This window comes from Lissotriton helveticus, chromosome 3_2, assembly GCF_964261635.1.
Source record: "Lissotriton helveticus chromosome 3_2, aLisHel1.1, whole genome shotgun sequence".
Classification (NCBI taxonomy): domain Eukaryota; kingdom Metazoa; phylum Chordata; class Amphibia; order Caudata; family Salamandridae; genus Lissotriton; species Lissotriton helveticus.
In genome coordinates, this window is record NC_136062.1 from 162,249,735 (window position 1) to 162,277,525 (window position 27,791).

General features: G+C 45.2%; 1 pseudogene across 1 annotated transcript in view; it reads right to left on the bottom strand.

Moving 5' to 3' along the window:
* LOC144826528 (sulfotransferase 1B1-like) overlaps nt 1–26,800 on the bottom strand; it is a 373,545-nt pseudogene extending 346,745 nt beyond the window's left edge. Inside the window, exon 1 of the transcript XR_013609838.1 lies at nt 26,588–26,800. The product of XR_013609838.1 is annotated as a sulfotransferase 1B1-like (transcript). The remainder of the gene's footprint in view (nt 1–26,587) is intronic.
* Nucleotides 26,801–27,791: the final 991 nt, after the last annotated feature.

The following is a 27,791-nucleotide window of genomic DNA, read 5'->3' on the forward strand; positions in this document are numbered from 1 at the left end:
GTCAATTCGGACTACACAATTTTCGGTATACATCTGTAATTGTTCTTATTTGACCATGACATGGTGATAAGTGAAGACTTGTCCCAGACTGATGTTGCAAAAAGTGTTATATCTATAGTATGAACCAAATGACTTGACACTTTCACAGTTCCTAGAAAGATAAAGTCAGATAACATGTGGGTCAATGACAAACATTAAATTGATTCTGCATAATTCAGGAAAGGTGTAGCACGGTTACAACGAATTTTTTACAACGCACTACCATTACATCGCAACTTTTACCACGCAAACCATTACAACACAATGCGCTGGGGGGCGCTCTAGGATAGGGAATGTATTTAATATACTATCCAACACCTTCCCTGCTATCCACGGGGACTGGAGTTGGAATAGTAAATTAAATAATTCACTATGCAGCGCCTAAAAGCATTATGCGTTGTAATGGACTGCGTGGTAAAAACCGCGTTGTAAAGGCATGCGTGGTAAAAGCATGCGTTGTAGTGACACCAATCCTTCAGGAAAAGATGGCGGCTTACAGTCCCTAAGATAGAATTGGCACCTTTAAAAAAATGGAGTCAGACCTTTAGACTTTATGTCAATAGGAGTAAGACCAGAGGAATAGAGAAGAAAACATGGATAGGCATTGGACGGAGCAATCATGACTCCTCGCCACGACTCCTTCTGGGTCAATGTGAACGCTGAAGCGAAAAACGTCTTTAAGTCAATCCGCCACACATGAGAGAGGGTCCGTAAATCCGAAGACAGCCACCTCCAGATGGAAATTGTATAAGAACAAACAATCCTCGGACCAACATTCCTGCAGCAGGGCACACAATGTACAGACCACGAGACGTTCCGATAGTTGAATCCACAAAGAGTGCTTTATTTCAGATCATAATCACTGCACATTGTGTTATTCAGGTCAGTGCTTGTCATGACGCGTTTTCACCGTCAGAAAACACGGTCTTGATCACATGACGCACTGCCCACAATCACCAGTTAAATAGTAAAATGTAACTCCACCCAACATAGCAACAGTAAAAGATGAATGAACATAGTGGAAAGACTGCGGGGAAAGTATAAAAACAAAAACAAATTAATGAATCACATTGCAAATAACATTACAATTAATGTCTATGAGATGGCAGGCAAAAAAAATCTAAATCAGAGAATGTAGTTGCAAAAACAAGACTACTGAAATGGTACTCCCATAGTTTTGTAAAAATCATCTCAACATCTATAGTTGATACAATAAAGTGCTAGTGCAAGATTCTCTACACTGCAAGTGCAGAAAGGAATCATGAATGCAAAAGGTACAGGCACCCAAGTCAATTCATTAAGCACAACAGTAGTCTAAAAACCATACTCTGAGATAAAAACATTAAAAAAAGTTATAAAACCTAAAAAAACTTAAATGTGTTACACATTGCAAAGATAGCAGCATACGAAATGTCCCCTACATAAATAGTCGCTCACTCTGTACATAAAGTGCTGATGCAGAAAATTTCCCAAAGTGCATAAAAGGTAAAGTGCTGAAAAAGTATAAGCAAATCGGCATTAAAAATGGCCCAGAGGCATGTATGCCAAGTTCATCATAAAACATCACAAAGGTGCGCCAGCCAACTCGTGATGAATGTGCAAAAATATTGATGTACACGGGTCATATATGACCCTCAGATGTTGTGCAAAAATATTGATTTTGCCAGAACATAATGCTGACCTTATACTCATAACAAAAACGAGGGGGAAGCGAGATGACACAGAGATTATAAATACACACAACAGAGTCAAACGTATAAGACAGGGTAATAAAACACAATGTCTAAGTTGTCTTCATAAAAAATTGTGTAAATCCTCACTCATATTGAGTCCATTAGGCATCTTTGTATCAAGGGGCCATATAAAGTGGAACTCGAATTGCCCGAGGCGCTTTTCACGATTGCCACCATGTCGCGATGCAGGTATTGCCCCAATGACAATATATTTGCGATCATTCAAAATATTGTTATGTTATGTACAGCTTTAACCCGTTATGTGCTCCCTTGGCCAACGGCCGACAGGAGCACTCCCTCCCCAGTGCTGCAAACAGCCAATGGCCGTCGGAGCCCCGCCCACTCATTAGAACGCCCGCACCGCGGCGGAATTGCCGCCTGGGTTAAGGTGTTAAAATGACGGGCCACTGGATAGTTACAGACGGAGTTTACATTTGCTCTCAAGTGTTGCAAGATTTGATTAGAAACACTAAATTTGCATGCACGAAAAGCTTCACACTTGAAGAAGCCTGTCTGATTTAACAACCAGTTATGTATGGCGAAAAACTCAGGACTAGTCTTCGCTAGTGAATCCCTCATAGATTTAGCTCGCCTGAAGGTGATCGAGGGAAGTTTGGGGAGGATTTGGCCTAGAGTAATATTTGTTAAAATAATGGGCCAATAAATATTCATAACCCTCCGTATCTGTTGTTCGTGATTACTGAACGTGGTGATAAGTCTAATTTATAGTGTGCTGACTGTAGATGTAATCTCTTTATTGGTAGACATACACTGTTCTCCTGTGCGTGAGTTGGCTCTCTGGAGAGCACTAGTAACTAGAGGGTAGCTATATCCCCTAGCGATGAAGCGATCTACCGCTTCATTCTGGCATTGCTCAAGATCGATTACAGAACTGCATATACGCCGGATTCTCAAGAATTCCCCGTAGGAAATTCTGCATACGATGCTGAGGGTGTGCGCTACTCGCATGCAAAACAGAATTTCCAGCAGTGCTTTTGTGATGTAATCTAGTGTGAATGACAGCCTGATCATTGTGCACTTGCACATCTAGAAAATCCACACATTGGGCACTAATGGACACTGTGAAATGCTGATTAAAATTATTGCAATTGATGGAGTTTACAAATTCTTCTGCCTCCTCTTTTGTGTCATTCCAAATTGCGAACACATCATCAATGTATCTCCACCAATGAACAATATGCAAATCCCACATAGTTTTGTGCTGGGTTTTGAGGACATGCTCCTCCCACCAGCCCACATGAAGGCAAGCGTAACTGGGGGAGAAGCATGTTGTATGCACCTTTTGGGGGGTTAATTTGGCTTGCTGGCATAGGCGTGGCAGGAGCGCGGCGCGCAATAACCCAGGCCACACATATATGCAGGAGAGAAAGTGACGCTGTTGAGCGGAGTCCTCCTTTTATTTACGACCCCCGGCTGCGCCTGCCTGCGGATGTGGTGCAAGGATACAGAGGCAGCTAGACCGCTAACTACCACATCCCTATCCAACTCAGCTCTTGAAAAAAAATGCACGTTCAAACTTTTCACTTAACAACAAATACAGTCTCGGTACTTGCGTGGACCTTGAGATGCGGAGGCCAGATGTCATGAACAAATGAAGTCCCTCAGCCGTTGGCTCGGACAGGGATTCGGCCTCAGGCTGTACCCCTGGGGACAGCCACGCTGACGCGTGCCGTCAGAGTCTAGGCCCTCATGATGTGGGCCGACTGAGGTGAGGTGGCGGTCTCTGAGGTCTCCCTGTCTCCACCGCTGCCCGGTCGTTTATCGCTGTTCTCCGGCACTGGGATGGCGGTAGAACTTGGATGGTCATCGGAGGACCTCCCGGGATGTACTGCTGGGACCTCCTTGAACCACAAGATGTTCCGGGACACCTCTTCCCCTCCTCTCTGCACGGTTATCATGGTTCCGCAGTTTGCTGTGACTGTCCAGGTACCTGGCTCGTAGCTTGTTTGGAACTTCCCTCCCGGACGTTGGTCCCGCAGGATGACGGTGGCCCCTGTGCGGAGCGTTCTGGGAGTTGCATGGCGGAGGAGACTTGCTTGCTGGTTGCGGCGGGATCTCCTCTCCTGAATGTCTTCAGCTTCCAGTGGAGGTGGTGCCCAGCCTGGGCAGGTGGGAATCAGGTCTCTTCTTGGGCCATTGAGCATGAGTGCCCACGGGCTTCTCTGGCTTGTGCTGTGGGGTGTAATCCGGTATTCTCTCATGAATTCATGGTGCTTCTGTTCTGGGTCTGCCAGTTCAACCACTGCGATGCGGAACATCTTGTTCAGCGTGCGCATAAATCTTTCAACGTCACTGTTGGCCTGGGGCCTTTGAGGGGTGACTTGTCCATGATGGATCCCTCTCTGTTTTAGAAACTTGGCAAACTCGACCCCTTGAAACGGCAGTCAGTTGTCGCTGCGCACTTAGTGAGGAAATCTGAACATGGCGAACACCTGCTTTAGAATCGGTCTCACGTGGCTGAAGGCAGTGGATACGACAGACTCCACTATGGAGTACTTCGAGAATGCGAACACGATGACTATCGTGTGCTTCCCTCCAGTAAAACTCCTGAAATCCACGCTTACCTTGGACCACAGGACAGTGCAGGGTTCCTTGGTGATCACTGGGATTGGTCTCTCTGGGGCACTTGTTAGTTGACACGGTGGACAGCGGCGGACGTATTCTTCGACCATGGTCTCCAGCTCAGGGAACCAGACCTTTTCCCTCATATGTGCTTTCATTTTGGTCACTCCCTGATGTCCTCCATGGGATAACTGGACGGCCCGGTGTTTAAGGGCTTGCGGTATCACCGACCTGGACCCTCTCAGCAGAATCTCGTCACTTGTGGTGCTGAGTTAATTTCGTACTTGCCATATCTTCGTCAGGTTGTCACGGTCTTCTGGGCTCCAGGAGTTGGCCTGGCGTAGGTAGTTCATCCACGATCCCGCTCAGACAGCTTTCAGGGTCCCGGTGTAAACCGCGTTGGTGGCGGCAGCTTCTTTGATGTCGTCCAGGGTCATATTCTGGGGGCATGCCACTAGGGATATCAGGTGGGCATAGTGCTCGACATCGTCGGTGTCCTCTTGTGTCTCTTGCGGAATTAGGTGTCTTGAAAAGAAATCAGCCGGATTCTTGGCTCTGAGACAGTATACTACTTCCATTTTGTATGGTTGAAGCTAAACTGCCCAGCGCTCAATGCATGGGGGTGGGTGAGGTGCCGTTCCTTTGAAAAGGGGAACGAGGGGTTGGTGGTCGGGGACCATGGTGAACGGCTGTTCTTTGAGGTAGAGATGAAAATGGCTACAGGCCCATTTTATGGCTAATGCCTCTCGCTCGATTTGAGCGTACCTCCTTTCAGTGGGTGCTAGAGACTTGCTGGCAAATGCTAGGGCTGCCCAGTGACCGGGTTCATGTTCTTGAGCTACTACTGCCCCGAGTCCTACCGGGCTTGCATCGACTAGTAATTCTGTTTGCTTTGCCGGATCAAAGTATTCTAGCGTTGCTTCTCCCAGGAGGGCATCTTTTATGCCTTGGAATGCCTCTTCCTCTCTTTGGGCCCACTGTCAGGTGGCGTCCGCTCTTGTGAGGGCCCGCAGCGGTTCCGGTCGGGTGGCCAGGCCAGGGATGAACCTCCCACAGTACGTGGCAATGGCCAGAAAGCTCCGTACTTTCATTTGTGTTGTCGGTGCGGGAAAATCCTTGATGGCCATAGACTTCCTAGGGTCGACTTGGATCCCTTCCTGGTTGAAAACATACCCAAAGAACTCAAGGGATGGTTGAAAGAATTGACATTTGTGTTTGGGTAGGGTTGCTCCATACTCTCTGAGGCGCTTCAGTGTGTCACGGAGATGTTTGAGGTGATCTGCGGCTGTCGCTGAGTGGATTAAGAATCGTCGCTCACGTTTAGGACTCCAGGTAGTCCTGATAGCAGCTCTCGTATCGTGTTTTGGAACACTTCGGCTGCCGAGGATATTCCAAAATTCAGCCGTGTGTACCTCCGTAGTCTGAGATGGGTGCTGAAGGTGGTGATGTAACGCTTTCCTTGGATAGAGGGAGTTGGTGAAACCCGGCGATCAGGTAAATTTTTGAAAACCATTTGGACCCATTCACATCTGCGATGATGTCATCCATCGTTGGTGTTATGTGGCGTTCCCTTCGAATGGCTCCAACTCCTTTTCCACCAGCAGCCTCAGGTGGAACGGGACTCTTCTGTGTCACAAAGCAACGGGGCCACTGTCTTGTCAATGTGTAGTTTGATGGGGTCACACTTGATGCGCCCAAACCCCAAGAAGAGCTCAGGGAATATCCTGAGTAGCTCATCTACTTGGTTCTGAATCCTCCTTGCGAAAGAGATGAGTCCGAGGTCTTCTGCGGTGTTGCTGCTCGATAGGGTATCTGCTACTCTGTCAATGACATGGATTGTCGCCGTCACTTCAAGATCGTCTGCCTTGATGGGCACAGAGATCTTTCCTTTCAGCTGGAGAGGTGTGTCTGCCCCGTATACATAAATTCTAGTTTTGGAGGGCATCACCGGCAGGCGAGGCCGCAGACAGTGGTATTTTTGGAGGCCCTTGACGTTCACTGTTGCTCCTGTGTCAATAACCGCTTTTATTTCCGTTCCCGCGACGTGAACCATGCATGTTGGCTGTGGTCGGCGGCTTTGCTTGAGCTCCCTCGCAAATGATATTAGATATACTTCCTACTCGTCCTCTTCCTCCTCGTCCTCTTCCACAATTTGATTTGATTTGATTTGATTTGATTTGAGGATTTATAAAGCGAACGAATGCCCATGGGCGTCTTGCCGCTAACTGACGAGTACGGGACCAAACTGCTCAACATAAACAAAACTAGCCCGAAATGAATAACCATGTTTTTATCTCTTTCCGAAAGGAGAGTAGCGAGGGGCTATTTTTTATTGAAATTGGAAGCTGATTCCAAGCCTTTGCTGTATACAGCAGGAAGCTTCTTCCTCCCCACCTGACCCGTTTGTATCTTGGAATCTGGATCAGTTTTAGATTACTTGATCTCAAGGACCTGGCAGGCTGATTCCTTTCCAGGTGGGTTTTTAGGAACTGCGAGCCTACCACATGGAGGGCTTTATAGGCCAGACATAAGGATTTAAATTTTATTCTGTTTTTAATAGGGAGCCAGTGCCGAGATCTCAATCTGTGAGCTATTGGCTCGTGTTTGGGTATGTCTAGCACGAACCGCGCTGCTGCGTTTTGTAGGCGTTGGAGTTGTGCTAGGTGTTGGGCCTGGATCCCCGTATATAGTGCATTACCGTAGTCCAGTCTTGATAGAGCCAACATTGTGACTACTGTTTTGCAGGATGTCAGGTGGATGAATGGTAGGATTTTCCTGATCATTTTCAGGATAAACCAGATTGATGATGACAGTTTGTTAGTTTGTGCATCATAGGACAGTTTGTTGTCAAGGAGCATACCTAGATTCTTTACCTTGTGCACTGGTGATGGGCAGTGACCTAGGTTATCTGGCCACCAATCCTGGGACCATGATTGCAGGTCAGCACCTAACAGCATCACTTCGCTCTTGTCTCCGTTCAGCTTGAGGCAGTTCGTCTGCATCCAGCAGGTGATCTGTTCCATACGATCCAACCAGACACCGAAAGGTCTGCCCCTTCTACTTGTTACAAATGGCTCACATGGAGTCCAAAATTACTGCATCGCAGATTTGAGTTCACCAGAATGCATAGCCAGCCCACAAAATTAACAAAACAACATAATAGAAAAATACACAAGTTTTATTTATTAAGTTCATCACAAATAAATAATTCCATCATCAAAGGCTAGCACAGATAGCCATATTCACAAATCAGAAATAAACCATCCCACACAACCCAAAATTCTTACATTGACTCAACAACACTAGATCACATTCTCTACATCCTCTCCAAACACATAGCAGCAAACATACCCATATATCCATCACCTATTTCATCACTCATCCTTAACAAGATTTCAGATGTCGCACACTATAACTGTCCTGCGGCGTCTTCCCAGTAGGACCAGGGACCAGATATCGTAATAGCAGGACAGAGTAAAACAATGCCAACGCGCGCCTCGGTGCCATGCCAGATCTGTGGCCACACCTTCATCAGGGCATTCAACAGTGGGAAATGAGGGGACAGGAACAATATCAAAACAGCAACATAATCTGTAGTGGGCAAAAAGGCATATTTTTTATATGTGTAAATCAAATTCCAACTAATAATTTTAATACAAACATATCATAAAACAAGAACATTTCAGTGTTTGAACCTGGTAGCTGTCTCTCGGGCATTGTTTGCGATTGAGACAACAATTTGAGTGTCGTCTGCGTATGAAACTGGGAAAAAGCCACAATTCCTTATTATAGCCGCCAGAGGTGCCACGTAAAGATTGAAAAGAGTGGGGCTTAATGACGACCACTGGGGCACTCTACAGGGGGATCTAAAGGCTTTAGAATTGGCTTCTCCCAGTTCTACCGTAAAGGTCCTGTTAGATAAAAAGACGCTAGCAGAGATTGGGCTGTCCTGTGCATTCCAGCCTCCGCAAGACGAACGAGGAGAGTGTCATGGTTTACCGGGTCGAAGGCCGCCGATAGATCTAACAAAATCAAGGCGGCCTTCCCCCCGGCATCCAGAATACTCCTAAGCTCCTCTGTTGCCATCAATAATGCAGTCTCTGTTCCGTGCCCTTCACGGAAACCGAATTGCGAGTGATCTAATATATTTGCTTCTGTAAGGAATTGAGACAACTGTCTGTTCAGAAGCTTCTCAAGAACTTTCGAGGCAAAAGGGATTCTTGCAATCAGTCTGTAATTTCCTGGTTCTTGAGGGTCTGAATTGGATTTTTTGAGTAGAGGTAGAACTGAAGCTGTTTTCCAGAGGTCGGGGAAGTGATTAGATTTAATTATTTCAGTGAAAAGTAAGCATAATTGCTCACTCAGTAGGTCATCGAAGAGGTGCACCACCTTAGGTGGGCAAAGATCGTATGTACCACCAGATTTTGTTGATCTAACCACCTGGAGGATCTGTTCCATAGATGGTAGCTGAAAGTGGATGGAGTGGTCCTGTTTGTGGGATGAAAGGTCCTCCTGTTTCTGTCGATCGGCCTGCTTGTGTATGACCGCCTCTGATCCCTTAAAGGATTCATATACTGCAGAGACTTTATCTACAAAGAACTGGCCCAGGATATCGCAAAATTCTGAGCTCATTTCTATAGGCATGGAGTTGTTTATACTAGTTAATTTCCTGACTGTAGAAAAGAGTTCTTTGCTAGAATTTTTTGCATCTTCTATTTTTTGCGTGAAGTATTTGCTTTTTTCGGTCAGTATTAGTTTTTTTATAGATGGCTAGAGAGGTTTTGTATTCCTCTTTTGGTCCCTGTTTGAATGCTGATCTCCATCTTTTTTCAAGCTTTCTGCAGTGCTGTTTTTGTATTTTTAGTGTATGCGAGAACCAAGGTTGAGATGGGGTCAACCTCCTAGATGGTTTGTTTTTATAAGGGACTGCTCTTTCCGTGGCTTCGTGTATCCAATTCGAAATTTGGTGTGTGGCTGTGTTGCAATCAATATCCAAAACTGGGGTCGAGGGTCTTAGCTGTTCTTTTAGTTTTGAAGCATCGGTTTTCGACAATCAAGGTGGGTCGGATGCTTGCGGCAAAATGCTGGTGTCTCTACGTTTTTCCCTACCTCTAGTGTAAATATTATTGCCTTGTGGTCGTACCGAGGTACTGGTAGAATCTCAAGTGCCCAGGTGTATTTGTTAGACGTGAAGATCCCATCAAGTATATGCCCTGCCTCGTGTGTGGTTTGCTTCACTATTTGCTACATGTCTAGATTTGCTAGGGCATCTGACAGCATAGTTACTCTTGAGTCCGCAGTGTTCTCTAGGTGTAGGTTAAAGTCGCCTAGGATTGTAAAGTCGACATTTCTCACACTATTTTCTAAGAAGGGGCTCAATAGTTGAGTCAGGGGTATGTTAGCCTTTGGGGGTCTGCAGATCAAAAGACCTCTAAAGGTGTCATTGTTGGTGATAGTAATTTGGAAATTTAAAATCTCACAGTCTGGGCTGCTGCTCTGATTTGTACCCTTGGTTCTTAACTCATTACTATATATTATGGCCAGCCCACCCCCTCGTTTTTCCTTCCTATCGGCTCTGATAATTGAATAGCAGTCTGCCATTGCTAGTGATAGATCGATATCTGATGCTTCATCCGCCCAGGTCTCCGTGATAAAAAGCAGACCAAGATTTTGTGTCTCTACCAGCTCTGCCGTCTCTATGTTGTGTTTGATAAGGGACCGTGCATTAATTAAGCCTGCTCTAATGATCTTGTTAGCTGGCTTGAACTTCTTCGCACGCTAAAAGATAGGGGTATTGGCCCGTGTATCAATCATCGATAGATGGCATATATGGCAAGAATTGACTACATTAAGGGCGGATCGTGGGGGCAGACCGGAACCGGCCTGAGTGCAAGTAGCTCGCCTCTAGAGTAGCAAGTTCTCACCAGGCCTGTCTTAGTACATGAAGGGGTTATGGCCCTAGGCCCGGTCCCAGCGCGTGGCGCGCCTACGGCGCGCCCGCTGCGCGCGCGCGCCATGACATTGCCTTAAGTAGCCTAGTGCCTCCGGTCAACTAGACTGCTGAGCGCTCGAAGCGCCGGAAATGCCCCCAGCCGGAAGTCAGTGCATCTATCCCCGTCTACACCCTCCGTTCAATCGGCACTTGCCGTGACGGACCGGGGTGTGTGAGGCAGGGCAGCGGCTATGGAGGAGTGAAAATGCAAGGTATGGTGTCGTGCCGCAGGTCTCGTAATCATTGGTAGGTGTTTCCTGCTCTTCCGCTGTGTGTCTTCAGGTGGTGTGGGTGCTGTCACGGACATTTGCCGTATAGCTCGTTTGGAGGCCTCTGATTGATGAAGTCTCTGGTAAGTCTCCGGCATACGTGATTGGGTATCCCACAGTTAGTGCAGGTCTTCCCTTTTGCGGGGCACTCTTTTGCCACATGTGGCTCATGTCCGCAGTACCCACATCTTGGCTTGGAGGTGTCCCGCTTTGGTTTCCTGAATGGGTCTTCTTTACGCTTGGCTCACAGAGCATCTGCTCGTTCCATTTTGATGGTGTCAGACCGTTCATGAGGCTTGATTAGAGCTTGGTCCATCTCGTTTGCCCTGGCTGCAGACAGATCGTGTGATTTCGCCAGTATTAGCATGTCTTTGAGCGGAATCTTCGGCTGGCCTAGGATGAGACCTCTCAAGTTCTTGTCACGGTACCCCTGGATTAGCTGCGCCCTGATCTCTTTTGGTTGGTCATCCTCGGTGCATGTGCGGGCGAGTTCACGCAGGCGGGTGTAGAAGGAACAATGGTTCATGATTAAGTTCGATACCATCAAACGGGGTCTGAACTCACGAGAAGAATGGGAAACCCTAATTTAGAGAGCACCAGCAAACAGTAACATCGATGAAAAATAGAGATAACATTATTTCCCATAAGACACACCAGTGGGTTGTACTTACTCACTTGACTCAAGCTTGTTATATCTTTTTTTATATAATATTAAAATGAAGAGAGCATCAGCTATTATGAATGAAGGAAATTTCTAATCAAACTAATATGTTAACATGATTTAAATTAATAATGACATGGAAAATAAAGGGAAATTGCGTACACTAGGACCATTGTATAAAATTACATGTGCCCTTATATAGACAGAAGGAGATCACATCACAGATAAATGTAAACAACCAGGCACATACAGGGTAGGAGATAGATATATCTAACCACAAGGGTAAACATTTTCCATAATAGCGAGGACCCAACTGAGGGCGGAATATAGAGCAAACCAATGATGTCACTATAATTGGAAAACAATAGGGTCGACAATGTTGTTACATCCACTTCAACCACATATTGCGCTGGAATCCACATAAAGCGTAATTTAAATAATGTTAATTGGTTTATAGAATGCGTCATGTACTTAATATAAGATACGAGGCGAGTAAAGAACAGGGAAGACCTTAAAACATCAAGCATCACCCATCAAATGAGTAGAATACACCACTCTAAGATGGCACCGACACAAGAGTAACTAAGTAAAGAGTAGGGAGCATGCGCGATCCCCAGCTGTATGCAATTGAAATCGATCGGCACCAGATATAAACAGCACGCCCTCCGCATTCTTTCACAGAAGGAGAAGAACGTGGCAGAAGCGTATCGGAAATCCTGAGCCGGTAAGCGGGAGGGAGGGGTCGAGATAGTCGAGCACCGCTAAGGTCAATTGACATCTGAAAGTGTAATGGCTTAGAAAAGGGAGACTCGGCGAACGACCAAAAAGTCCTTCAAGCCCCAGTGTTTAGAAAGATGGTAAGGGGCAAAGGTAATAAGAAACACCTTGCCAAATGCGTGACATCAGGGAAAGTATAGGTGCGCCTGCATAAAGTGTTTGACCCTGAAGTGGTAGTATAGACTGTCCACGACAGGGGCAAACGGAATAAGAGATACTTTGCAACTAGCTTGATATCAGGGAAAGCATAGGTGCGCCTGCAAAAAGTGTTCGACCCCGAGGGGGAAGGTAAGACTGTCCATGACAGACCCAGGATAAATAAATAGGGGGGAATTCTCACGTAAGAGGGTAAGGCACACAAGTGCATTTACGTTAGACTCCTGAACTGCAGAAAAGAAGGGCGAGACAGAGAGTGTTAAGAAGTAGGAGAAATAAAATGATAATTAAAAATCAGGTACGCGAAATAAAGAGAGGGAGATAATATAGTCGAATGATGCCTCTAACAAACAGAAGTCTAGTTATGGCCTCCACTCTTTAATTCATATCAGATACAATATAAGATCCCTACGTCTAGTAGAAGACTCAAATAAAATAAACATAGTGAGAAAACCCAAAAATAAGGAACATGATCACGGGGAAAATGACAGAACCTTCTTTCATTTACAGAACATATCCAGTTCCCAGGCTAAGAGACACAGACATATGCCCGTTCATGAGAACATTTTAATCCCTATGAAGGTGAGTAGAGGAGTCCAACAATGAATGAATATTAAATTAGGAGATTCATAGTGTAAAACATCTGTTAACTGTGATTCCCTTATCTATACAGATAGTTCCTACAAACCAAAGAGGGAAGATGATCCACATCTACTAGATCATAAGACAAGAAAGAGACCATATATAATGTGAGGTAAAAAGATGAAACCACATAGGTTTCAAATAGTTCAGACATAGTGTTCTACATAAACCAATGAAAATTTAATTACCATTCTTGATAGGTGTATCAAAAACCTAAAACAACAGCGATTGCTGGGAGGAGGATTCCCCGAAGGCAGCTTTCCCGGAGAGAATCCTATAACACACATAGGGTAAGAAGGACTCTAAAACATGAAGGATGTCAGAAGAAAGAGGAATGAATGATATGATGAATGAATCATGAAATATCCTTACTGTTGCCACACTAAAAAGAAAACGGAGGGTTAAGCCAGCAACAGAAACAGAGAATTGTTCCTTAGAGGGGAAGGAGGTAAATGGGAATGTGAAACATGCATAGAATAACATTGTATGTAGTATGATAACGAGGTGTTTATCTATGTATGCATCCCCTGATATAGATCTTAGTGATTTAAGGGCCCATAACGGGGCAAAGACAATTTCTAAAAATATGGGAGCATGGATACGTTGGAATGGACTGCTTGGGGACAAGAAAGAGCATATTGTACAATGAATAATTGACAAAATATCCCCGTAATAGTGATACTGTTTCTCTCCCCATATATCTAATACAGAGATTTTAAACAATAAGTCTAGAAGCCGGTGACCCCAAAGAGACGGCATGTTCTGAGGAAGGTGTTACAACATCAAGTGATATAACACCGAAACGCGTCAACGCATTTTCAAGTGTTTTAGAATCCAAATAAGGTCAAGGAAGCAACAGATATCCGTATATTACTGTTACTGTTCTTTTCACCATTTATATAAGAAAGGCCATTGGATCTAGATAAACAGTGGCGGGAGAATCTTAAGGCCACAGTGATAGGGGGTGTGCGAAAAGGATTTAATAGCATTTTGAATTGTACCTGTTTTGACTATTTGCTCTTTTTTAACCTTTATTTTCTGTTAAGCAATTTTAAGGATTGTGATAATGTTTTGTTTATATAGTATGTGATGATTTGTTATTTATTGTCGATGTAACTTTATGGTAATTGATTCATAAAGTGTTTTTTTAAATATTTGTTCAAAGACTTTGCTTTGAAATTTTACATATGATTGTGTGAAGAGGAATCCTCACGTTTTAGAACAATAATAAAAGATTGTGAACGTTCATTTTTAGTGTGGAAATCCATTTATACTTGTATATTTTTTAATTACTTTATTTTTTGAGCTGTGTAGATGAATAATGTGCATGATTGAATAGAATTGATAGAGTAAACGCAATACGCATTTGCCATAAAGTACACCCAGGGATTTCTCTTTGACTAAGTAGAAGGTGTCCATGGACTCTCCCTCCCTCTGGCGGGCTTGGCTTAGCTTGAACCTTTCGAAATCTGGGTTCAGCTGTGGGTCAAAATGGGCATCTAGCATGGTCACAGCCGCGTTGTAGTCGGTGGCCACACCTGTGTTGGGCAGGTGTTTGAATAGCTTGAATATTTCATGTTCAGCGTAGTGTAGCAGTAAGGACCTCTTTACCGCTTCATCTGTTTCTCTGCTTGCGATAAAATAGTTGTTGAGGCGTTCGATTCAGATCTTCCACCTGGGAGAGGCACCTGGCCTTCTATTTCCCCTTGTGAGGTGGCGGTGCAACCTGGCTTCTATGTGCCTGTGGAAAGGGCTGGCTTCTCTTTCCAGGGTGTATTTCTCTTTCCCTTTGGGTTTCTGGCACTGGGGGTGGCGCTCTCTATCCAAGGTGTATTTCCCTTTTCCCTTTTGGTTTCTGGCACTGGGGGTGGCGCTCTCTGTGCAGGGTGTATTTCCCTATTCCTTTTGGTAGGTGCAGTTTCTCGCCCAGGCTACGCTTAGTTGCTGTTGCTGACTTGGGCTCTCATTGTTAATTAGCGCTGTGGCGCGCACTGATCTCTTTTTTTTCTCCTTTTGCTGCTCTTCCCCTTGTGGCCGTCTGTGTATCAGAGCAAGGTGCGATCTGTTTTCTTGGTCGCTTGCACGCACCCGATGTTGCGCGGCTCGTGGCCGCGTCTGGCATCTGTTTACTTTGCCGCGGTGTGGAGCGCGGCGTGTGGCGACCGAGGGTCGCGATCCCCCACTCATCGCCAGTAATGTATGTATCTTCAGTGTTGTATGCATCATCTTCGTGGGGCAGGAGCGTGACGCACAATAACCCAGGCCACACATATATGCAGGGGCGGAAGCGATGCCCTTGAGCGGGGTCCTCCTTTTATTTACGCCCCGCAGGCCTGCTGATGTGATGCAAGGATACAGCGGCAGCTAGACTGCTAACTACCACAAAGCATGCCCCCATTGCCACGCCCCCTCTGTTGGTGATACAAATCCTTGTTGATTAGAAAAAAGTTGTTTTTCTAACAAAGGTTGATCATTGATAACAATATGTGGTTCTGTTCGTACATACAGATCGGTCTAGAATCAAAGAAATATTGAACTGCTAGTATGCCATCACTATGCTTGATACTCGTGTACCACGAAGAATTGTCCATCACTAGGAAAAGGTAATTTTCATGCCATTTGACCACATCCAATTTCCTGATAAATTCACTAGTGTCTTCTACAAAAGAAGGAAGGCAAAAACCGAAGTCCTGCAGAAAGAAATCAACATATTTCAACATTGACTCTAACAAACTTTTTCTAGCCGATATAATCGGCCTACCATTCAGGACTTGATGTTATTAATTTTCGCTGCCTCTAACTCTTTTGAATAAACAGAGTCTGGTTTAGATTAGGAGGCCGAGACGTCCCTCGATTACAAAGGCATGTTTAGCCCGTTTTGAAAGTTAAGAGTGAGTACTAGGTGGCCAGAGTGTGGTATTACATTGTTTTTAACGGTAACTATAGTGCCCACGGTTTTAAGAATCTCAATGCATTTTTTAAAACACATTTCAGTCCGGGTGTTAACTTGTACTTGAGATGCATACTGGGACTTTGAAGCATCCTTTTATGGATTATTGTCATCACACATATTCCCCCCATAAGGATGGATTGTGAAAACCACAAACAATCAAGCAAATATATTCGCTAGAGTTATATGCACAATGGGGGTTTTAAAGGTGTTCTGATGTTTTAAACAGACATTGTCTCTTGCAACATTTTAACACACCTTTTTTCAGTATTTAATTTGTTTATTGAAATTTTCATACAACAAAACCATTAAAGATATTGTTACATCATTACATATCGCACAGAATACAGATGCCAGTCATCACAAGTGTACACAAAATCAAGATGGTAATAACATACAGGGACATCAATGATCAAGACCGTCACATGAGCATAAAGCAGAAATATAATTAAACAGCAGTGCTAGCCAGCAAGTAGGCAGTAAAGGGGGCCCAAATGTCCCTCGGACAGGACACACAGGGCAGTACCTCGACGTAACACGTGAGCTGATCATGACAGTATGTTATGTCTTGCAGCCAATGTGCTAGCCTAGGCGCTGGGCGGCCATACCAGTGTAGTGAGACCCTGCGTTTCGCCAAATGCAGCGCCAGTGCCACAAGTTTGCGATTCACAGACTTAAGATACAGGACATGCCCCAACAAACAAGTTTTCATGGTACATTCGACTACCTCTCCCACCATAGCCGACAATGTGGCCGTGACCTCGCCCCAAAAGTCCACTACTTTTGCACAAACCCAGGCTAGATGCTGAAAATCTGCATTATCAGTCCCACACCTTTTACAACAATGAGAGTCTCGAAAACCAAATTTATACAGTTGGAAGGGGGTATAATATACCTGATGGACACATTTATTGTGAATATATTTAAGGTTACCATTTGCAGAAAATTGGCCCGTTAAGCGGCAACTCATTTCCCACTCCTCTTCCGTCAGTGGTTGTGGTCGAATGGCATTCCATTTTGCTAGTGAAGCGTCCGCTACGATCACCTCATCACGTTGGGAGGATGCATATAAAAGTGAAACCAGCTTGGTAGAGTTCTGTGCAGTTTACAGAGATTGCAGAGCTTCTAATGCTGGGGGCTCTGCTGGGAAATTGGGATACAACGATTTTAATGCTGCCCGCAATCTGCTGTAAATAAACGTCAGCATAACTACATTTTCCCTATCACTCACAAAGTCATTAAGTTGCAGGAACTGACCATTTGGATAGACATCCCCCATAGTGTGCTCACCCGCAGCCTGCATCATTTTAATTGCCCCCACCTCTCCAGTCACCAATATATCCATATGATGTACCAGAGGCATCGCCGGTGCATATAGCGGGAGCTTCTTAGCCCGACGACCCAGGTCTTGCCATGCCTGAAATGTACACTTCACTGTGTCAATTTCATCCCTTTCATGAACTGTGGCGTTATTCACTACCATTGCTTTTAGGGGTATTGGGTGTGTAGCGCCTTCCTCCACTGCAACGTGAGGGGTATACGGCGGTGTCTTCTGCCAATAATATGCATAGTGTGCCTGAGCAGAGAGATAATATAGCTGCATATCAGGTACAGCAATGCCTCCCATGTCATACTGTCTTGTGAGTGTTTCCCACTTTACTCTTGATCTTTTGCCCCCCCATGCCAAAGTGATTAACAACGATCGGAGCGTGGAGAAAAAATGGTGTGTGAGGAGTATAGGTATGTTCACAAAGAGATATAAAAATCTTTGCAGCACCACCATTTTTATGAGCACCACTCTATCTGCAAAAGTAAGAGGCAACCTAATCCATATCGCTACCTGGTCTTCTAGCCGCGAGATGGCAGTACCATAATTGGCTCTGACAACTACTTGAGAGTCCCTATGAGCCCATATACCCAAGTACTTGACTGGCTCAGTCATCCATTCCAAAGAACATTCCGACTCAGATGGAGTAGTATTGTCGGTCAAGGGGAATACAGTCGACTTAATAAAATTGATGGCCAGGCCAGAATACCATTTGAACCTTACATATTATATAGGACCATGTCATCTGCATACATGGACACTGCTAAAGGCCGGTGTAAAAACTGAAAAGCTGCTTTGGCATGCCGTTGTCGTAGAACACAGGCCAGGGGCTTCATAATGAGCGCAAAAAGATAACATCGGGCACCCCTGTCTTGTGCCATGCCTGATCAAAAGCGCATCCGTGGTCGGGCCATTGACCCGTACTCGGGCCACTGGGTTGGCGTATAGCAACTTAATCCAATTAGTATAAATGTAGGGAACCCCCATACGATGTAGCACCACAAACATGTATGTCCACGCGATGGAATCAAATGCCTTAGCAGCATCCAGTAGTACTGCAGCTGCAGACATTTCAGGTTTCAGAAGATGCAGCACTGCGAACAGAGGCCTAAGATTATGAGCAATGGAGCTGGCCGGAATAAACCCGGACTGGTCTGGTAAGACCATAACCGGCAATAGCAGTTGTCACCGGGTCACTAGGACTTTCGCAAGGATTTTGACATCCGTGTTCATCAACGACAGGGGTCTATAGGAGTCACATTTGTCCGGGGCTTTCCCCGGCTTCGGTAGTGCGATAATAAGAGCCTCAAGTAAGGTATCCGGGAGGCTCTGCTGCTCATATGCCTCTTCAAACATGGCCTGCAGATGTGGCACCAAGGCATCCACATACTCCTTATAGAACTCTGCCGGAAGCCCATCAGTGCCCGTAGCTTTACCATTCGGCAGTGCTGCAATAGCATCCCTAATCTCACCCACTGTCAACGGATGCATCAGAAAGTCCTGCTGCCCCCCTGATAACCACACCAGGGCAATGTCATCTAGATACCGGGCAATGTCTTCCTCATTCGCAGTAGGCCTAGCCTCATACAGATCACTGTAGTCTCTTGTAAATAGGCCAAGTATCCCCGGCGTATCACAATGAGTGTGTGCACCCTCTGTAATTGATTGAATCAGGCAGTGTTTGGTCCAGGACTCGGTGATTCTGCTCTCTAAGGCACGACCAGGTCGACCCCCTTCCCCATAATAGCGGGGTCGCCAATGTTTGGACATATGCTTTACCTCTTGGTCTGCGAGCTCATTGTATTCCTTTACTTTTTAACGTACAGAGGCAAGCAAGACCGCGTCAGGTGTCTCTTCATATTGCCGTTCTAGTTGCCCCGATTCCTTTTCCAATGCGTCATGGAGGCACGGAGCTACTTGAGTACCCCTGCTTGTAGGCCTATACACACGCCCCGTATGGTGGCCTTGAAGGCTTCCCAGATAGTGCCAAGACTTTGCACAGATTCTACATTTTCAGTGAAATAATTGTCTATAGCCTCACGCATACCCTCCCTGAATACTTGATTAAACAATTCAGAGGGTTGCAGCCGACACTGAAATTTAGGGGATGTGTAAATGGGTATTTTCATAGTGAGTTTTACTGGGGAGCGATCAGAAAAGGTACGAAGAAGGTGCAGAACTCCAGTGGTCCACATACTAACATCTGTGGTAGTCAACCAGTAATCAATACAGGACCGCGAAGTGTGAGCATAGGAATGACATGTACATCCAGTAGGCCTAGATTTTGTATACCAGTGTGAATCGCTTGCATTGCTTTCTTGCTGACGGTGTCTGAAGCAGTGCGGGGGTCTAGTGCGGTATCTAATATCACATTAAAGTCCCCCCCGCATACAAGTGCAGAAGGCGGTAACTGATATATTTTGTTCCACAATTCTACATAAAAATCAGGATCATCTAGATTTGGCCCATACACATTAATTATTGTAACTAGTTTACCACATAGCTTACCTTGGACAAGCACATAGCGAACATTTTCATCAATTTCCTCATACGTGCTAGTGACGGGAACATTCCTTTTTATTAAGACTATATCTCCACGCTCATACGATGAGAATGAGGAGGCAAATCTGGCACCTGCCCATTTAGTGGCTATAGAGTAGGCCACCGCCTTATTGAGATGCGTTTCCTGTAATAACGCCACCTGTATACCATGGCGGTCAAGGTACGCCAACACCTGCCTAGTTTTCTTCGGATTAGTGAGCCCCCGAACATTCTACGTTATCCAGTGCAGTCTATCCTCTGCTTGCGTCATTGGCAATCACTGCAACAATATACACAGTATACATAGCATGTGACCTGTATATATCAAACATTCGCCAACCCTGTATTCTGTCAAGAATGGGTCTCCGAACAACATCCCAACAAATCCCTCCACCCACCCCAGCATCCCAATTACACTGAGGAAACCCACAGAACTGAATAACCAACCCACGCCCCCCCACCCAGCCCACAGCAAGCAGCTAATCTGCTTACTATAGACAACTGCAATTAATAACTGTGCGGGTAACACCCTCATGGGGGACACCAGTCGCCCACTGACCCCCTTGATGTAATAAGGGGGGGTCAGGGCACACTCGATACTCTCTCTGTCATAAAGCCTACTGTCATGGATCCCACATCATGATACTTCAAAGGCTCCCAGGAGGGTCATGGTACATTGCGCCACTCACCCCAGCACCAAAGCAGCCATATCAGAAACATATACAATCAATCAGATCAAGACAACTATCAACACCCACCCACATGTCATACAGTCAGTTGCGGAATCCAAAGGAAAACAGTCATTAACCCTTTTGCTGCTGTGGGTATTCCGCCGCAGTGCTAAGGGGCGGGGGGACGCGCGGAGCTCCGACGCTGGTGACGGAACTGCTCCATCACGGCCCTTGGGTGAGCTGTGCTTGTGACTGAACGGTTCCGTCACGGCCCGCCCGCTCAATAGAACGCGCCGCACAGGCGCGAAATCAGCGCCATGCAGACGCGGTGAGCGGGCCGTGACGGAACCGTTCCGTCACCAGCACAGCCCACCCAAGGGGCATGACGGAGCGGTTCTGTCACCAGCGTGGGAGGGGTTAATGGCGGAGACCACCCCAACAGCCCATATTTTACCATAGCGTCCAACGCATAAAAGTAATAACGATATGATTACTTCACAACAACATTCTTTAGTCAATGAGTCATCAAATTAGCACATCTATCATAAACAAGGGTGACAAAAGGCTGCCCTTCACCACTACAATACCAGTTCAGCCTGGATAGTCATCCAGTCCATCAGTCTTCGTTATCCACCTCATCTTCATCCACTCTTGCTGTCTCTCTGCGCTCAAGCTGCTTAATGAAGTGTATAGCATCTTTTGGAGTTGTGAACAATCTGGTCTTACCATCATGTTGGATTCGGAGCTGCACTGGGTATAGCATGGCGTATTGTATCTTCAGCGCTTGTAATCATTTTTTAGCTGGTTGAAACTCACGCCTCGCCTGCTGCACCGCCGCCATGAAGTCTGGGAATAGTTGTACAACCACACCCTAGTATTTAGTGGTGCCCATCTCCCTCGCCATCCGAAGTGCAGCATCACAATCTCGATAATTAAGGACCCTGGCGATGATCGGCCGGAGGGTCGCCCCCAGAACAGGGCGCAGTGCCACGGATCGATGCGCACGTTCAACCACCAACATGCTGGAGAACTTCTCTGCGCTGAACAGAGTTTTGGGCATGTCCTCAATAAATAGATCCATCCTCCCAACATTGGGGGACTCTGGTAATCCAATAATGCGTAAATTATTACGTCTGGACCGGGCTTCCAAGTCCTCATTCTTCGCATTTATTACAGATAGTAGCTTTGCCATCTGCACACAGGATTTAGCAGTGCAGTCCACTTTATCTTCTGCGTTGGAGATGCGTTGCTCGGCCTCTGCTAAACGTATTCCATCCTTATCCAGCTTGGACGCCATGCTGTCCATGCGGAGATTAAGGGTGTCAATTTTGCCATCGATGGTTTGTAAGCTCTGCTGCATTGTTAGCAACATTCGCTCCAGCTTACTGGTGTCTGATGTTGCCTGCGGCTTGTTTTGTTTGAGGCGTTTTGATTCAAAAGAGATCTTTGGTTGTACGTGCTTATCTGGTTTTCACATCTCGATGATGAAGTTGCACAGCTCTCTTCTATATTGTAGGCACAACTATACTATATTGACCTGGGCTCCCGTCCACTCTCTACTTGTTTATCTCAAGTCAGCAGCAGACAGTAATGTTGCAATCCCACTGACACAGGGAGATGAGGCTCAGTACCGTTAGATTGTTTGCAGCATAAGGTAATAAACTCCCAGTGGCCCCGGCAGTCACTCACAGCCTACACCACCTCTAGGGGTAAGCCACCTGAAATGTCTATGTCAGCGCTGCACAGGAGAGAATAGCTGAAATTGCAGAAACGAGCACTGGTGTATCCCGCAGGCAGGCCGTTCAAAACAGGCATTATAATGAAGAAGCAAGCGTGTAAGGATCCACTTCAAGCACAGCAGCCGCCTCCAGGAACAGTCTCAGTCTTTCCCGCTCCATGTGCTCTAAAATGGCGGGTGCCCGAGAGTGCCACGCTTCTCCGCAAGGATTGCAGCGGGAGCGCACCTGCCAGCGCAGCACGGAAAGACGGCAAATAGTAGTATTGCTGATAAGCCGATAAGCCTGCACTCACCGTTAGTAGGGAGCAGGAGCTCTTCACGCACGCCGCCCTCTCAAGCGTCCCCAGAGCCCTCAGCGCCAGAGCCCAGACGCCCCTTCCTGGGCAATGCAGGTCATCCCCTGCACGTTCCTCTGACCAGAAATTCTTCACAGCGATGCTATGTCACAAACCAAGTCTCTCAGCGTGCTACAAGGCCGCTACAATTTCACCACTTCTTACAAATCCGCGTCTCGTGTAGCATTGGAAGCGCCGCAGCAGGCCCCTTCAAGCAGCCACAGAGATCATAGGGCCCAGGTCGCCATCTTCTACAGGTAATGCAAGGCAGTGCTGACAGGCAGATTAGTGCGCCTAGGGGTCACCAAGACACACCAAAAAGACATCCACCTGCTGCCTATGGTTAGGGGAATCAGAGCCACCGCAACACACAACAGGATGACACAGTGAGTTGAAGGATATTTGTAGGATTTTGGCCCTGACCAGCAGAGCTGCACTAATGTGCGGCCATCTTGCTTCAGGCTCTCTAACGCCCCCCAACATTTTAACATACTTGTTGTAACATACTTGTTGTTGAACTGAGCAGATGGAGTACACCGTATGTTTTATTAATTAAGATGTTATTAAGTGGATAACAAAATGGAGCACTATAGACCGAAGAAGGCAGATTCTCTGCGAAACGAGTCTCTGTTAGACATGTACCTGCTGTGATGTGACAGATTAAATAGGATATAACCGCTTGATTGCAAGTGCCGGCTGCTCTCTAGTATATTTGGGGAGGCGTTTCGATGATATTTACGTTCCTAGCACTGCCCCAGTTTTGCCGTGCACCACCAGCGTTCTGGCAGCACACCAGCATACCGCACATTTTCTTTTTGTTTGATATATACATATGGCAGAATTCGTACATTCATACATATATGTTTGTATTGATATGTTGGCATTTATATATTTATTTCGGAATGAGGTTTAGTCAAAATGCTCACTTGGGATTTGGCATGAAGTCCCCAATGACAGCATATAAAAATGTTTTAGTAATTGTTTGCTACTATTAGCATTTAGGGCCATATGTATCAAGAAGTCATTTTGAGATTCTCAAGTAACGATTTTTTGTGAATCGCTATTTGGGAATCGCAAAATGCTATGTATGTAGGATTTACAATACATTTTGCAAATCCTACATATTCCTTAATTGCCAATAGGAATGACTGGGAAGACATTCTCAATTTGTGATTAGCAATTAGCGAATTGTAAATTGAGAATGCAATTTCAAGGGTGCAGGGGTGTCAAAAGGACACCCTGTTGCCCCCCTGAAATAAGCATGGGTGCTGCACATTGCACTTTGAAAAATGCAATAAAGTGCATTTTTCAAAGAAATCGCAAATTGGTGGTAATTTGCGATTCCTTAATGCCAAATTGCACTTTTTTGGTGCTTCTTATATTGCATTGCAATCGCAAAATGAGGAATCGCAAATTTTGCGATTCCTTATTTTGCCTTAATACATACCATTTGGCAAAATTCAATTCGCAAATTTCGGCGTTTGCGAATGCAATTTTGCTTGATAAATATGGCCCTTAATTTCCAGTTCATTTTCTAAAAATTCAAAACTTAATTTTAAATTAATTTTTAAATTCATTCTTATCAGTGATGTCATCAGTGATGTCACTGACCATGTCATGAAGGATGTAATATGTGACATCATCAGCAGTGGAATGCGGGCGCGCAAGTTATAGTGAGTACAACTAACTATAACGGGGGGATTTCAATGGTTTTGTATGAGTAAAATGTACAGCTAACTATAACTTGTGTAAAACCTATGTTCTTTTCTGTAAATTTCTAAGGTTTTTTAAATGCTAATTCCTAACTATAACGTGTGTCAAACCTATGGTTTTTTCAGTGCATTTCTAGGGATTTTTCAATGCTAATTCCTAACTATAACGTGTGTTAAACATATGGTTTTTTATGTGAATTTCAAAGGTTTTTAAAAATACTAATTTCTGTATCATTTTTTAAATCTTTTGTATATTTATTTTTCAACAAACTGCCCTTGTATATTGTAATACATTGACTGTATCCTATAATATGCAATGGCACAGCTAGTTTTTATGATTTGTATAAAGTTGAATTGTATAGTCTACATCTTCAATCAAAATATAAACAGTCAAATTTGTCAAATATTTTTATTTATTTTTTTTAAATTCCAACATGTGCGCACCGTGCGCGCACCTCGCGAATTATTGCCGCGACGGTGTGAGCACTGTGCGCGCACCTCACTATTTTTTCTTTTAAAAATTTTTTGGGGGGGCCCTTCGGGGTCCTTCATGGACCCCCTGAGAAGGCCTATGGGGTCACGGACACTCTACCCTGCCCCCTTGTCACGTTCTCGACTTTTATTTTTGACTCACTTCAGGCTTGAGGGTGCGTGCACCGTGCGCGCACCTCACGGTTTTAAAATATATATATATATATTTTGGCCTTTGGGGTCCTTCAGGGACCCCCTGAGAAAGCCTAGGGGGTCAGGGACTCTGTACCCTGCCCCCTTTTCATGTTATTCACTTTCATTTTGCCCCCTTTTCAGCCTCACACTGACAAAATGGCGACCAACACTTCCTGGTTACCACCGAATCGAATGTTCACAGACGTCTAACAGCAAATCAGAATTCCGCTCGCGCACACCGTGCGTGCACGGGTGCGTGCACGGTGCAGGCTTATAGATATATACATTTTTTCAAATTCGATTTTTTTCAACAACTACTGGAGGGATTTACACTATTTAGACGAAAGGGTGATCTGCAAATCAGACTCTACCATTTTGCCAAATTTCTTGTAATTCCGTTCAGCCGTTCGGGCTGTAGCCGTGTCTAATCGTCCTATGGGAAATAACATGGGGGAAACACGTTTTGGGACCCCCTTTTTTTCTCAGCCTCCACTTCACGAATCCCCCAAAAACTTTCAGGGAAGAAGCAGAGCGGAGCAGGTCATCTTCTTTGAGAAATTCATGAAGATTCATCAACCGGCGCCATAGTTATTCCCAATAGAATGTTGCGGGTTTCCTATGGAAACTAGGTCCTAACTATAACTACCTACTATATATATATATATATATATATATTTATTCACTGAAAAAATAACAAAAGTTTACAGTGACCTTCATAGCAGCGAGTTTGAGTAGAAGTAGGAAATAATGAAGTCAAAAAGAGAAGAAGTGTGGTATATGAAGGAGAGATGGAGTGTAAACAGAAGGTGCGGCAATAGAACCAAAAGAGAGTTAAAAACAAAGTATTGGTCTCTGCATGAAGCCATTTTAGACATAGAGGAGGGTTTATTTTGTTGTTTTTGTGACACAATATTCATTCATGCACGCTGCTAGTAGAGGAGAGTCGAAGCAAAGAACGAGCGCTGACTGTACTACTGCACAGTTGGGTTGTAGCTTGTTATACTGAAAAAAGTGCCGCAATGTTACTTCATGCATGTTACGTCATATACAATATCCATATGCATCTCTGAAGGACATATGTCCGTCCTTCAACAAATAACCATGTGCATCCATTTATTATTCTTTGCTAAATACCATATTATCTCTAATATTAATGATAATTAAAACAGCATGTCTATAGCACCAAATGACTGTACCCTTTTTTTATGTATACTTATATTTTCGCATGCAGCTACTTTTCCCCTCTTAGACTAATCCTTCATCATTTGGCCTAGGATGAAAGGACCTGCGTCGCATGACACAAATTACCAAAGGGCTTGAATTCATAGAATACCCACAAACCGTTTTGTTTATGAATTGCAACAATATTTCATTTAATTCCATGTTGAGAAAAGGCAGTGAATTTTGATAAGGATACACTGTGCAAATTGTGCATGAAATAAATGGCTTCAAATAGACCCGGATATTGCACTGCAGGGTGCCTCGTTCGTCTAAATATTTTTTAATTGTCTAGGCTCACTAATGCATATATTCACATAAAAGTGCTCACAAGTACATAAGTGACAGAGCCAGGGAACGGAAAAGAGCGGAGAGACAGGAGCATAAATGGAGTGAGAAAACGAGCAAGAGTAAAAGAGAGGTGAAAAATAACAGTAGTAAAAAGAGAGCCAGAGAGAGCAAGAAAGGAGAGAGATAATTCAACTTGAGATAGAAGAGAGACATCAAGTCGGTGCCCTCCCCTCTATCTCAAATTACATTACTGCTGCTTTCTCTTTGTTATTTGCGGTTACCTTACCCTAATTAGAAGTAGTTTGTCCTCCTAGTCTCTGTCCCAATCCTGCGGTTGGATAGGTGAGGGTTGCTGTCACAGACGACCCAATCCAATTCAATATCACACTCTGAAGAACTGAACGTGAAAGCTCTTAGCTGTAAAGGGATAAACTTAGCAGATCATGAGCAGTGTATGTCTTTACAGCATGAAGCATGTGCTCCGATGTCGAAGTCAAGAGTTGAGTCTTATGAATCTGTGATGATACATATGTAACCCCTCACTCTGTCAACTTGTCACAGTTATGCTACTTAACCACACCCCACCCTATAGCAACTTGGGAAAGCGCGTGGTCATTATGGGGGCAGATTTATGTTAACTGGCGCATCCCCAGGGATGCGCCAGTTAACATGCGCCACAGTGCGCCACTGCTCTGCCACCCATGGTGCGCCGCATTTATGATGCGGCGCACCATGGTGCAAGGCAGTGAAGATGCGTGACGCATCTCTCGGCGCACGGGCGGCGCATTGCAGGAGTCATGTCGCAAGTGCGACATGACTCCTGCAATGCACAGGGGCCACCTGTTCAATGTATGGTGCGTCACCCTTACGCCTGCTTCAAGCAGGCATAGGGAATTGACGTAGAAAGTGACTGAGTGAAATCTCATAGATTTCACTCAGCCACTTTTAGGAGGCGTTCCTGCGCAGGAACGCCCCCCCCTGCGCAGGAACGCCTCCTTATGGCGCAGGGGTTTCCAACGTGACGCATCTCCTAGATGCGTCACGTTGTAAATAGGGTGCATTGTTTGCGTCGCCGTTGCGTCACATTACGTGACGCAATTGCGGCGCAAGGAGGCGCAAGAGCCTCATAAATCTGCCCCATGTGTTTAGAAATCATTGACAAACAGCCTTGGCAAGTACAGCACTGATGCTGTGCACGCCCAGGTCTTCTTCAAAATATGAACATTGGAAATGGAAATACCAAATTGTTGAACATTTAACCCTTCGTGAATACTTCAGAGAAATATTATCCAGTTCACTATGGGATCGTTGTTCCATTTTAGCGGCTCCTGATGATGGGCGGAGAGCCCCTTCCAAGTTTACAAGCCATGTGGATGATAATTGCAAAAATGATAACACCAGTGCCTTGGAATTCCTGCTTGATGGAACATAGCATAACGTCGTGGGTCTATAACTTGTCAGACCTAGAACTGTGGAATGCATCAAACATC